This window comes from Spinacia oleracea, chromosome 6 (genome assembly GCF_020520425.1).
Source record: "Spinacia oleracea cultivar Varoflay chromosome 6, BTI_SOV_V1, whole genome shotgun sequence".
NCBI classification, from domain to species: Eukaryota; Viridiplantae; Streptophyta; class Magnoliopsida; order Caryophyllales; family Amaranthaceae; genus Spinacia; species Spinacia oleracea.
The window spans coordinates 133435149-133445037 of record NC_079492.1 but is presented as its reverse complement, the minus strand read 5'-3'; positions in this window follow the sequence as shown (position 1 = coordinate 133445037).

Genomic DNA, 9889 nt, shown 5'->3' with positions numbered 1-9889 from the left:
TCATTAAACTAAATTGATCTAATTATATAATTACACAATTATATGGTTATAGATTTACTCTGTATATATCCTTACATAGTTGTAGGTATGTGGACTTTTAGTTTAAACTAATCATGATCATCAATTCATCAGTTATTAGCTTATTAGAGTAATAAAATGTAGAATGTTATATTCCTTAATTCTTGAAAATGTTATAAAAGTATTAATCTCATGAATTTGTTTTGTTTTATTAGCCTTGTACTCTTTTATTGACTCGTATTCAACTGACTAATCGTCTAATCGATCATTAAACTAAATTGATCTAATTCAATACCTTATAAGCTTATAACTTAAGAACTAATCGAAAAACTATGTTGTTTTAATTAAATCGACTAAATTCATTAACAATTGAACTTGTTTGTCTCGTTTCGTTGTTGAACATGTTAGTCTGGTTGTTGTTTAAACCAATATGAATATATGACAAACTTGTATTTACAAACTTGTATTTACAAACTTTACAAATTCATTACGTATTAATTCATCATTATCGATTATTAATTACTACGTTATTAGTTTTTACTTCGTCAATACATGTTTCGTAATACTCTGGCATGGTGAGGGAGGGCATAGATGATTTTGATTCATTTGAATAATATGATTGGTAAATATTACAGGACACAATAAAAGACATTGACTGACTTTTCTTAATTAAGTTTATGAAATTAATTGGATAGTGAACATTACTACATTAGTTGTTCGTCAAACAAGAAAATAACGTTTGTTATAATCACGTAATCAAATTATATGACCTCTTTTACCTTTCACTTTTCTTTAATAATGTAGATATTATAATATAAACGTATTGAAATTTGTGATTTTAGTAATAATCAGACATTGTTTGTAATTTGTATCAGAATTGATCTGACTAAACATGAACCTGACTCGATTACAACCCGACCCGATATGAACCCGACCCGATTACAATCCGGCTAAACCCGTTAACAAACCGAACCGAATTGACCCGACCCGATATGAACCCTACCCGATATGAACCCGACCCGATTATAACCCGAACCGATATGAACCTGAACTGATATGAACCCGACTTAACCCGTTTATGACCCGACCAAATATGACGTACCTGACCCGATATGAACCCGCCCCGTTATGAACCCGAACCGATATGAACCCGACTCGATATGAACCCGTACCACATAACCCGAACCCGAACCGAACCGTTAATTTTTCAACCCGAATTGAACCGATAGCAAAATGAACCGGTTTTAACCTGAACCGATTAACCCGACCCGAACCGAAACCGAACCGATGACCCGATTTGACACCCCTAGCCGAATAGCCCAATGTTAGGTTATGATACATATGACATTTACATAAATCATGCGGAAACAACCATTAACCCAGGAATCATATTATTTACACATAATCATATAGCATAATTAGATGCATACTCTTTGTTGCGTGCCCTCCCTAGCTGCGCCCGAACCGAACAAGAACAAGTCTTTTAGGACTCCAAATGTCGTCCCTCCGTAGATAGTCCACAGCACGTCCGGATCCGCCTTAAGATTGACCAACTAGAATCGCCCTTAAGGTACTAGAAAATTCGGCACTTTTATGAGCAAGATGTGTTTTAATTTTTTTCTCAAAAACTCACTTTTGAATACTTTGAAACTTGTGTATAAATTATGACCCCTAGGCCTTTATTTATAGAGTTATGGAAAAGGAATCGTAATCCTAGTAGGATGCGAATTAATTGGAATTAGAATCCTACATGAATTCTATTTAATTAATTTATCCAATTAGGAATAGACATTTAATCATACACTGACTCTTGCAGATTCAGGAATCACGCATGAGCACAAACTCACACACACACGGCAGCCACAAGGACTGCCCATGCGTGCGAGCTGCAGCCCACGCAGCAAGGCCCACGCATCCGTGGCCTTGGCGCGCGCTGGGCTTGTGGCGTGCGTGCTTGCTGGGCGACGGCCTGGCTTCGTGCTGGGCCTTCGTCCGGCAGGCCTCGTCCGATGCTAATTCGTACGATACGCTTCCGATTAAATTTCCATTTCCGGAATCTATTTCCGATACGAACAATATTTAATATTTCCGATTCCGGAATTAATTTCCGTTTCGAACAAATATTTAATATTTCCGTTTCCGGAATTATTTTCCGATTCCGGCAATATTTCCGATTCTGACAATATTTCCGTTTCCGGCAATATTTCCGATTCTGGTAATATTTCCATTTCCAATAATATTTTCCGATACGTACCATGTTTCCGTTTCCGGCAACATCTACGATTTGGATAATATTCATATTTCCGATACGATCCATATTTCCGTTTCCGGCAATATCATCGTTTCCGGAGTATTCATTTCTTGCCTGTGACGATCTTAGCTCCCACTGAAACCAAGATCCGTCGGTTCCGAATATTCATAGATGGAGTATTTAATGCCATTAAATACTTGATCCGTTTACGTACTATTTGTGTGACCCTACGGGTTCAGTCAAGAGTAAGCTGTGGATTAATATCATTAATTCCACTTGAACTGAAGCGGCCTCTAGCTAGGCATTCAGCTCACTTGATCTCACTGAATTATTAACTTGTTAATTAATATTGAACCGCATTTATTAGACTTAACATAGAATGCATACTTGGACCAAGGGCATTATTTCCTTCAGTCTCCCACTTGTCCTTAGGGACAAGCGTGCATTTCCTAATTCCTTTGTCGCTCGATGCTTGCTCTTGAACATAAGGTAAGAGTTGTCATCCTTATTATGTCCAGAGGTGTTCCTCGGTTTCAGAGTTCAACTGATCAAATAAACAGATAATCATAGCCTATGATTCATCCGAGCACGGCCATGCATTTCACAGTTTCTAGCTCTCCGAGTGGCCTTGTACAACTTTTAAGCATCTCATCCCGATTTATGGGAGGACAATCCCAATCTTGCGATCTTGAGATTAGACTTCGTTTGATAGGTGATTACCTGAGCGTTGCCTTTATAGCCTCCTTTTACGGTGCGACGGTTGGTCAACGTCAAAGCAACCAGTTCTCAAACAAGTAATCTCAAATCACTCAGGTATTGAGGATTTAGTGTCTAATAATTTAATGAAATTTACTTATGACAGACTTTCATCTCTTACAGTAAAGTTTCATAGGTCTTGTCCGATACTAGTCTTCCCAAAGTAAGTATCTATGCAAATGATTATGACATTGCCATGTCCACATAGTTCAAGAAACAGAACTACTAGTCATCTTGCATTCTAATCGTCTAACGTTTTCTATGCGTCCAATTTTATAGAAAACTCCGATTAGGGACCATTTTCAACCTTTGACATTCAAGTTCACTTGATAGACATTTCTTAGTCACAGGACTGGTCCTGACAGTCTATCTTGAATATATCGTCAAGTTGAAGGGACTCATCATTTAATAAACCACGAATTAAATGGAAAAATGAATTCCTTTCATTTATTGTGAATGATTAACCAATAATGTTTTACAAAGATTTAAACTCTAAAACTTTAAAACATTAAACAGAGACATCAAAGCCATTCTCCAATATGCTTGATTCCCATAGCTGCAGTGTGCGAGTTGTGCTTCGCTTGCGGCAGAGGTTTAGTTAATGGATCTGATATGTTGTCATCAGTTCCAATTTTGCTTATCTCGACTTCTTTTCTTTCAACGAACTCTCGTAGAAGGTGAAATCTACGAAGTACATGCTTGACTCTCTGGTGGTGTCTAGGCTCTTTTGCCTGTGCAATAGCTCCGTTATTATCACAATACAGGGCTATTGGTCCTTTAATGGAGGGGACTACACCAAGTTCTCCTATGAACTTCCTTAGCCATATAGCTTCCTTTGCTGCTTCATGTGCAGCAATGTACTCCGCTTCAGTTGTAGAATCCGCAATGGTGCTTTGCTTAGCACTTTTCCAGCTTACTGCTCCTCCGTTGAGGCAGAAGACAAACCCAGACTGTGATCTGAAATCATCTTTGTCGGTTTGGAAACTTGCGTCCGTATAGCCTTTAACAATTAATTCATCATCTCCACCATAGACCAGGAAGTCATCTTTGTGCCTTTTCAGGTACTTCAGAATGTTCTTGGCAGCAGTCCAATGCGCCTCTCCTGGGTCTGACTGGTATCTGCTCGTAGCACTGAGTGCGTACGCAACATCCGGGCGTGTACATATCATAGCATACATTATTGAACCAATCAATGATGCATATGGAATCCCATTCATTCGTCTACGCTCATCAAGTGTTTTTGGGCACTGAGTCTTGCTTAGAGTCATTCCATGAGACATGGGTAGGTAGCCTCGCTTGGAGTCCGCCATCTTGAACCTATCAAGCACCTTATTGATATAAGTGCTTTGACTAAGTCCAATCATCCTTTTAGATCTATCTCTGTAAATCTTGATGCCCAATATGTACTGTGCTTCTCCTAGATCCTTCATCGAAAAACATTTCCCAAGCCAAATCTTGACAGAGTTCAACATAGGAATGTCATTTCCGATAAGCAATATGTCGTCGACATATAATACTAGGAAAGCAATTTTGCTCCCACTGACCTTCTTGTATACACAAGATTCGTCTGCGTTCTTGATGAAACCAAAGTTACTGACTGCTTCATCAAAACGTATATTCCAGCTCCTGGATGCCTGCTTCAATCCGTAGATTGATTTCTTTAGCTTGCATACCTTTTTAGCTTTCTTTGGATCCTCAAAACCTTCAGGCTGTGTCATAAACACAGTTTCTGTTAAAACGCCGTTTAAGAAAGCAGTTTTGACATCCATCTGCCATATTTCGTAATCGTAATATGCAGCGATTGCTAACATTATTCGAATAGACTTTAGCATTGCAACTGGTGAAAAGGTTTCATCGTAATCCACACCGTGGACTTGCCTGTAACCTTTTGCAACCAATCTAGCTTTGAAAACTTCAAGTTTCCCATCCTTGTCCTTTTTCAGTTTGAAAACCCATTTGCTTCCAATGGCTTGGTAGCCATCTGGCAAATCGACCAAATCCCATACTTGGTTTTCAGACATGGAGTCTAATTCAGATTGCATGGCTTCTTGCCATTGCTTGGAGCTAGGGCTCGTCATAGCTTGCTTGTAAGTCGCAGGTTCATCACTTTCAAGTAATAGAACGTCATAGCTCTCGTTCGTCAAAATACCTAAGTACCTTTCCGGTTGAGATCTATATCTTTGCGATCTACGCGGGGTAACATTTCTAGATTGACCATGATTCTCACCAGATTCTTCTAAAGATCTCTGAGTTTCATCCTGAATGTCATCTTGAGCATTCTCTAGAGTTTGTTGTTCGACTCGAATTTCTTCGAGGTCTACTTTTCTCCCACTTGTCATTTTGGAAATGTGATCCTTCTCCAAAAGGACACCATCTCGAGCAACAAACACTTTGTTCTCAGATGTATTGTAGAAGTAATACCCCTTTGTTTCCTTTGGATAGCCCACAAGGATACATTTGTCAGATTTTGGATGAAGTTTGTCTGAAATTAATCGTTTGACGTATACTTCACATCCCCAAATCTTAAGAAAAGACACATTTGGAGGCTTTCCAAACCATAATTCGTATGGAGTCTTTTCGACAGCTTTAGACGGAGCTCTATTTATAGTGAGTGCAGCTGTATTTAGTGCATGTCCCCAAAATTCTAATGGAAGTTCGGCCTGACCCATCATTGACCTGACCATGTCTAGCAAGGTTCTGTTCCTCCGTTCTGACACACCGTTCCATTGTGGTGTTCCAGGAGGAGTCAATTCTGATAGAATTCCACATTCTTTCAGATGGTCATCAAATTCATAGCTCAGATATTCACCGCCTCTATCAGACCGCAGTGCCTTGATCTTCTTGCCTAATTGATTCTCTACTTCACTCTGAAATTCCTTGAATTTGTCAAAGGATTCAGACTTATGCTTCATTAGGTAGACATAACCATACCTACTGAAGTCATCAGTGAAAGTGATAAAGTAGCTGAAACCACCTCTAGCATTTGTACTCATTGGTCCACATACATCTGTATGGATTAAACCCAATAGTTCATTTGCTCTTTCTCCAACTTTAGAGAAAGGTTGCTTTGTCATTTTGCCAAGTAAACATGATTCGCATTTACCATAATCCTCTAAGTCAAATGGTTCTAGAATTCCTTCCCTTTGAAGTCTTTCTAAGCGTTTCAAGTTTATATGGCCTAATCGACAATGCCACAGATAGGTGAGATCTGAATCATCCTTTTTGGCCTTTTTGGTATTTATGTTATATACTTGTTTGTCGTGATCTAATAAATAAAGTCCATTGACTAATCTAGCAGATCCATAAAACATCTCTTTAAAATAAAACGAACAACTATTGTCTTTTATTATAAAGGAAAATCCCTTAGCATCTAAGCAAGAAACTGAAATGATGTTTTTGGTAAGACTTGGAACATGGAAACATTCTTCCAGTTCCAAAACTAGCCCGGAGGGCAACGACAAATAGTAAGTTCCTACAGCTAATGCAGCAATCCGTGCTCCATTTCCCACTCGTAGGTCGACTTCACCCTTGCTTAACTTTCTACTTCTTCTTAGTCCCTGTGGATTGGAACATAAGTGTGAGCCACAACCTGTATCTAATACCCAAGAAGTTGAATTAGCAAGTATACAGTCTATAACGAAAATACCTGAAGATGGAACGACTGTTCCGTTCTTCTGATCTTCCTTTAGCTTTGGACATTCTCTTTTGTAATGGCCTATTCCATCACAATAAAGACAGCTTGATGTGGACTTGTCCTGCTTTGATTTAGCATTGCCCTTGGACTTTCCACCTTTCTTGAATGGTCTCTTTCTAGCCTTGAGTAAATCTTTGGCTTCACAGTCCAGTACTATTTCAGCCTTTCTGACAAGGTGAATAAATTCTGCAACTGTTTCTTCTCTTGGTTCACTTAGGTATTGTTGCTTGAAGCGACCTAACCCACTGTGTAGTGAATTGAGCAAGACAGAGACTGCCATCCTTTCGCTTATTGGTGTTCCTAGTAGACTTAGGCGATCAAAATATGAACACATAAGATCCACATGGAACCTCAGTGGGACGCCTACCCTCTGTTTAGTGCGAAGGAGCTGAACATGTGTTTCTTGGACCTCCATCCTATAACACCTGTTGGGAGAACTAACCTTTAGCCCAGACATTGATTCAATCAACTCATGGACGTTCAGGTCCCTGTCCTCCGTACTTCCACGACAGATATCCCTCAGATTCTTGATGAGCGTAAAAGGTTCATAGGCTACAAACCTTCTAGCCCAATCATCAGGGATATTGTTCAGCATGAGACTCATAACCTTTTTGAGATCCGCATCCCAGGCGTAAAATCTCTCAGGGGTCATGTCTCTGGCATAGTAGCTTGGCATGGGATGTGATAGTACATACTCAAGTCCATTGAGTTTGACTATTTCAACTAGCTTAGCTTCCCATTCAAGAAAATTTGTCAGGTTCAGCTTGACCATAAGCTCAGAACCCATGATGATGTTTTGATTGTTGTTTGCCATATTAAAACTACAATTGAAAAGAATAAACAAATAAATAACCATTCACAGTTTCTCTTAATAAACTTAAATTCTAGCATACATGCATAATTCAATGTTTATTAAGCATTTTATTCAAGTTATGTGTTCCGGCAGGTGTGAATAAAATGATTCCAAGATCCTAAAATCATTGAAGAACTAAGCACAGTTTTGTCGACTTAATCCTAGAACATCTTAGGTAAGCAAAAGCCTTTTGCTAATAGTCTAGAAACTATTCTTGGTTGATAGGTACGTCTAAGAACTTATTAGGTAAACCTATCGAATTTGCCACGACATAAAAGGACTCCTTACTTATATCGTTGAGTTTCACCAAAACTAACATGTACTCACAATTATTTGTGTACCTTGCCCCTTTAGGACCAATAAGTAACACCTCGCTGAGCGAAAACTATTACTAGATTGATGTAAAGGATATCCAAGCAAGTGTATATTTTGGCATGGCACCTTTTAACTCAATTTTTAAGTTTGGAACTTAAGGCTCTTACTATGTTGGTTAGATTTTAAGTGAACTAAAATCCTTAATCATGCAACATAATCAAGCTTATGATCTCATGCATTTTAAGACATATTTAAAACAATAAATAACTTAAAACATGCATAAGATATTTGTGATCTAGTATGGCCCGACTTCATCTTGAAGCTTTGACTTCAAAGTCCGTCTTGAAAATCTCCGTGGGAGGCACCATTTTCTTCAAATAGGATAAGCTATAACTAATTACAACTATTTGATGGTTCGCAGACCATATTTGAATTGAAAAATAACTTTGGTACTTTAGACCAATTACATTCAAATTAATGGTACGCAGACCATATTTTCTATCCTATTTGGGCCATACTAGTCACTTCATAACCTGCAAAACAGTACATATACAATATATACCATTCACCCATTCATTATCATGAATGGCCCACATAGCTGGTTAGTAAAACACATTATGCATCACGTAAACATTTGCAGCAATTAATCAAGGTCACCAATAATCTACCAATTATTCAGTCCTTATTAATTCTAATCGAGTTGTTTTAACCTTAAGGATTTGTAGACCTAATCAAGAGTTTATGACTAAAAACGCTCCCACTCAAACCAATAAATTCATATGCTTTACTAATTTTAAACATAAAATTGTATTTCTAGTCTAACCGGAAACATACAAATTTAATTAAAATTTAAAGCTCATATAAATTTATAATTGAATCCAAAATTTAATTTAATTTCAGTCGCATTTAAATTAATTCATGATTTTAATTTTAGTAAAATAATTAGAATAAATTCCATTTATTATAATTATAATATTCAAAATTAAAATCCAAGAAATTAATTCAAATTATTAATTTTAAATTTAATTAAAATTACGTGAACTGAAATTTTCAAATTAAACATTCAAAACGATCTAATCGTAACGCAAACACCCTACGCGTTGCATGCCCATGGGCCGCACGCACACAGCCATTGCTGGCCATGTGCGCGCAGCCCATGCGCTCGTAGCATAGCTTCTGCTGTCCCAACGCAAGCCTCCGCATAGCGCCCATCGCACGCGAGCTATCGCTCGCAGCGCGCGCGCGCGACATCGCTCGCTGGCGCGCGAGATCGCTCGCTGGGCGCGCAAGCTCGCTCGCTGCGCGCGCGAGCCATCGCTCGCTGGGGCGCGAGATCGCTCGCTGGCGCGCGAGATCGCTCGCTGCGCGCGCGCGAGCCATCGCTCGCTGGTGCGCGACATCGCTCGCTGGGCGGGCGACATCGCGCGCTGTGCGCGCGAGTGATGCTGTGCGCAGCGCTCGTGGCACGCGAGCTTGCGCTCGCTGCGCGCGAGGCTGCGCGCACTTGTGCGAGGCAGCGCGCGTTGTGGCGCAGCTCGCTTGCTGCCCACACGCGACTGCCTTGGCTCGCCCCTCGCCCATGCCCATACGTTCATTGCTCGTGGCACACGACACAAGGCAGGGCTGCTGCCTTGCGCTCGTGCACTACGCCCTTGCTCATTGCATTCGTGCCGCACGGGCGACGAGCTTCCTTGCTCGTCGTCGCATGCCCGCATTATACAACACCCCTTAAGGGTAACACGAAGCGTCCATTGCTTCGTGCGTGCAAGTTATTTGAACGAATCGCAAGAAAATTTAAAATTTATATTTAAAATTAATGACAAATTAATAAATATTATTAATTTCATAATTTTAGGGCGAAAAAATCGAAAATTTATTATCCAATTGATTTCCGATTGTTATGGATTCAAGTCTAGGTCATAAAAATTTAAAATTTATCGTAAATTTACAATTTTTATGGTGGTTTTTAATCATAGGTTTCTAATTAAATTACAATTAATTA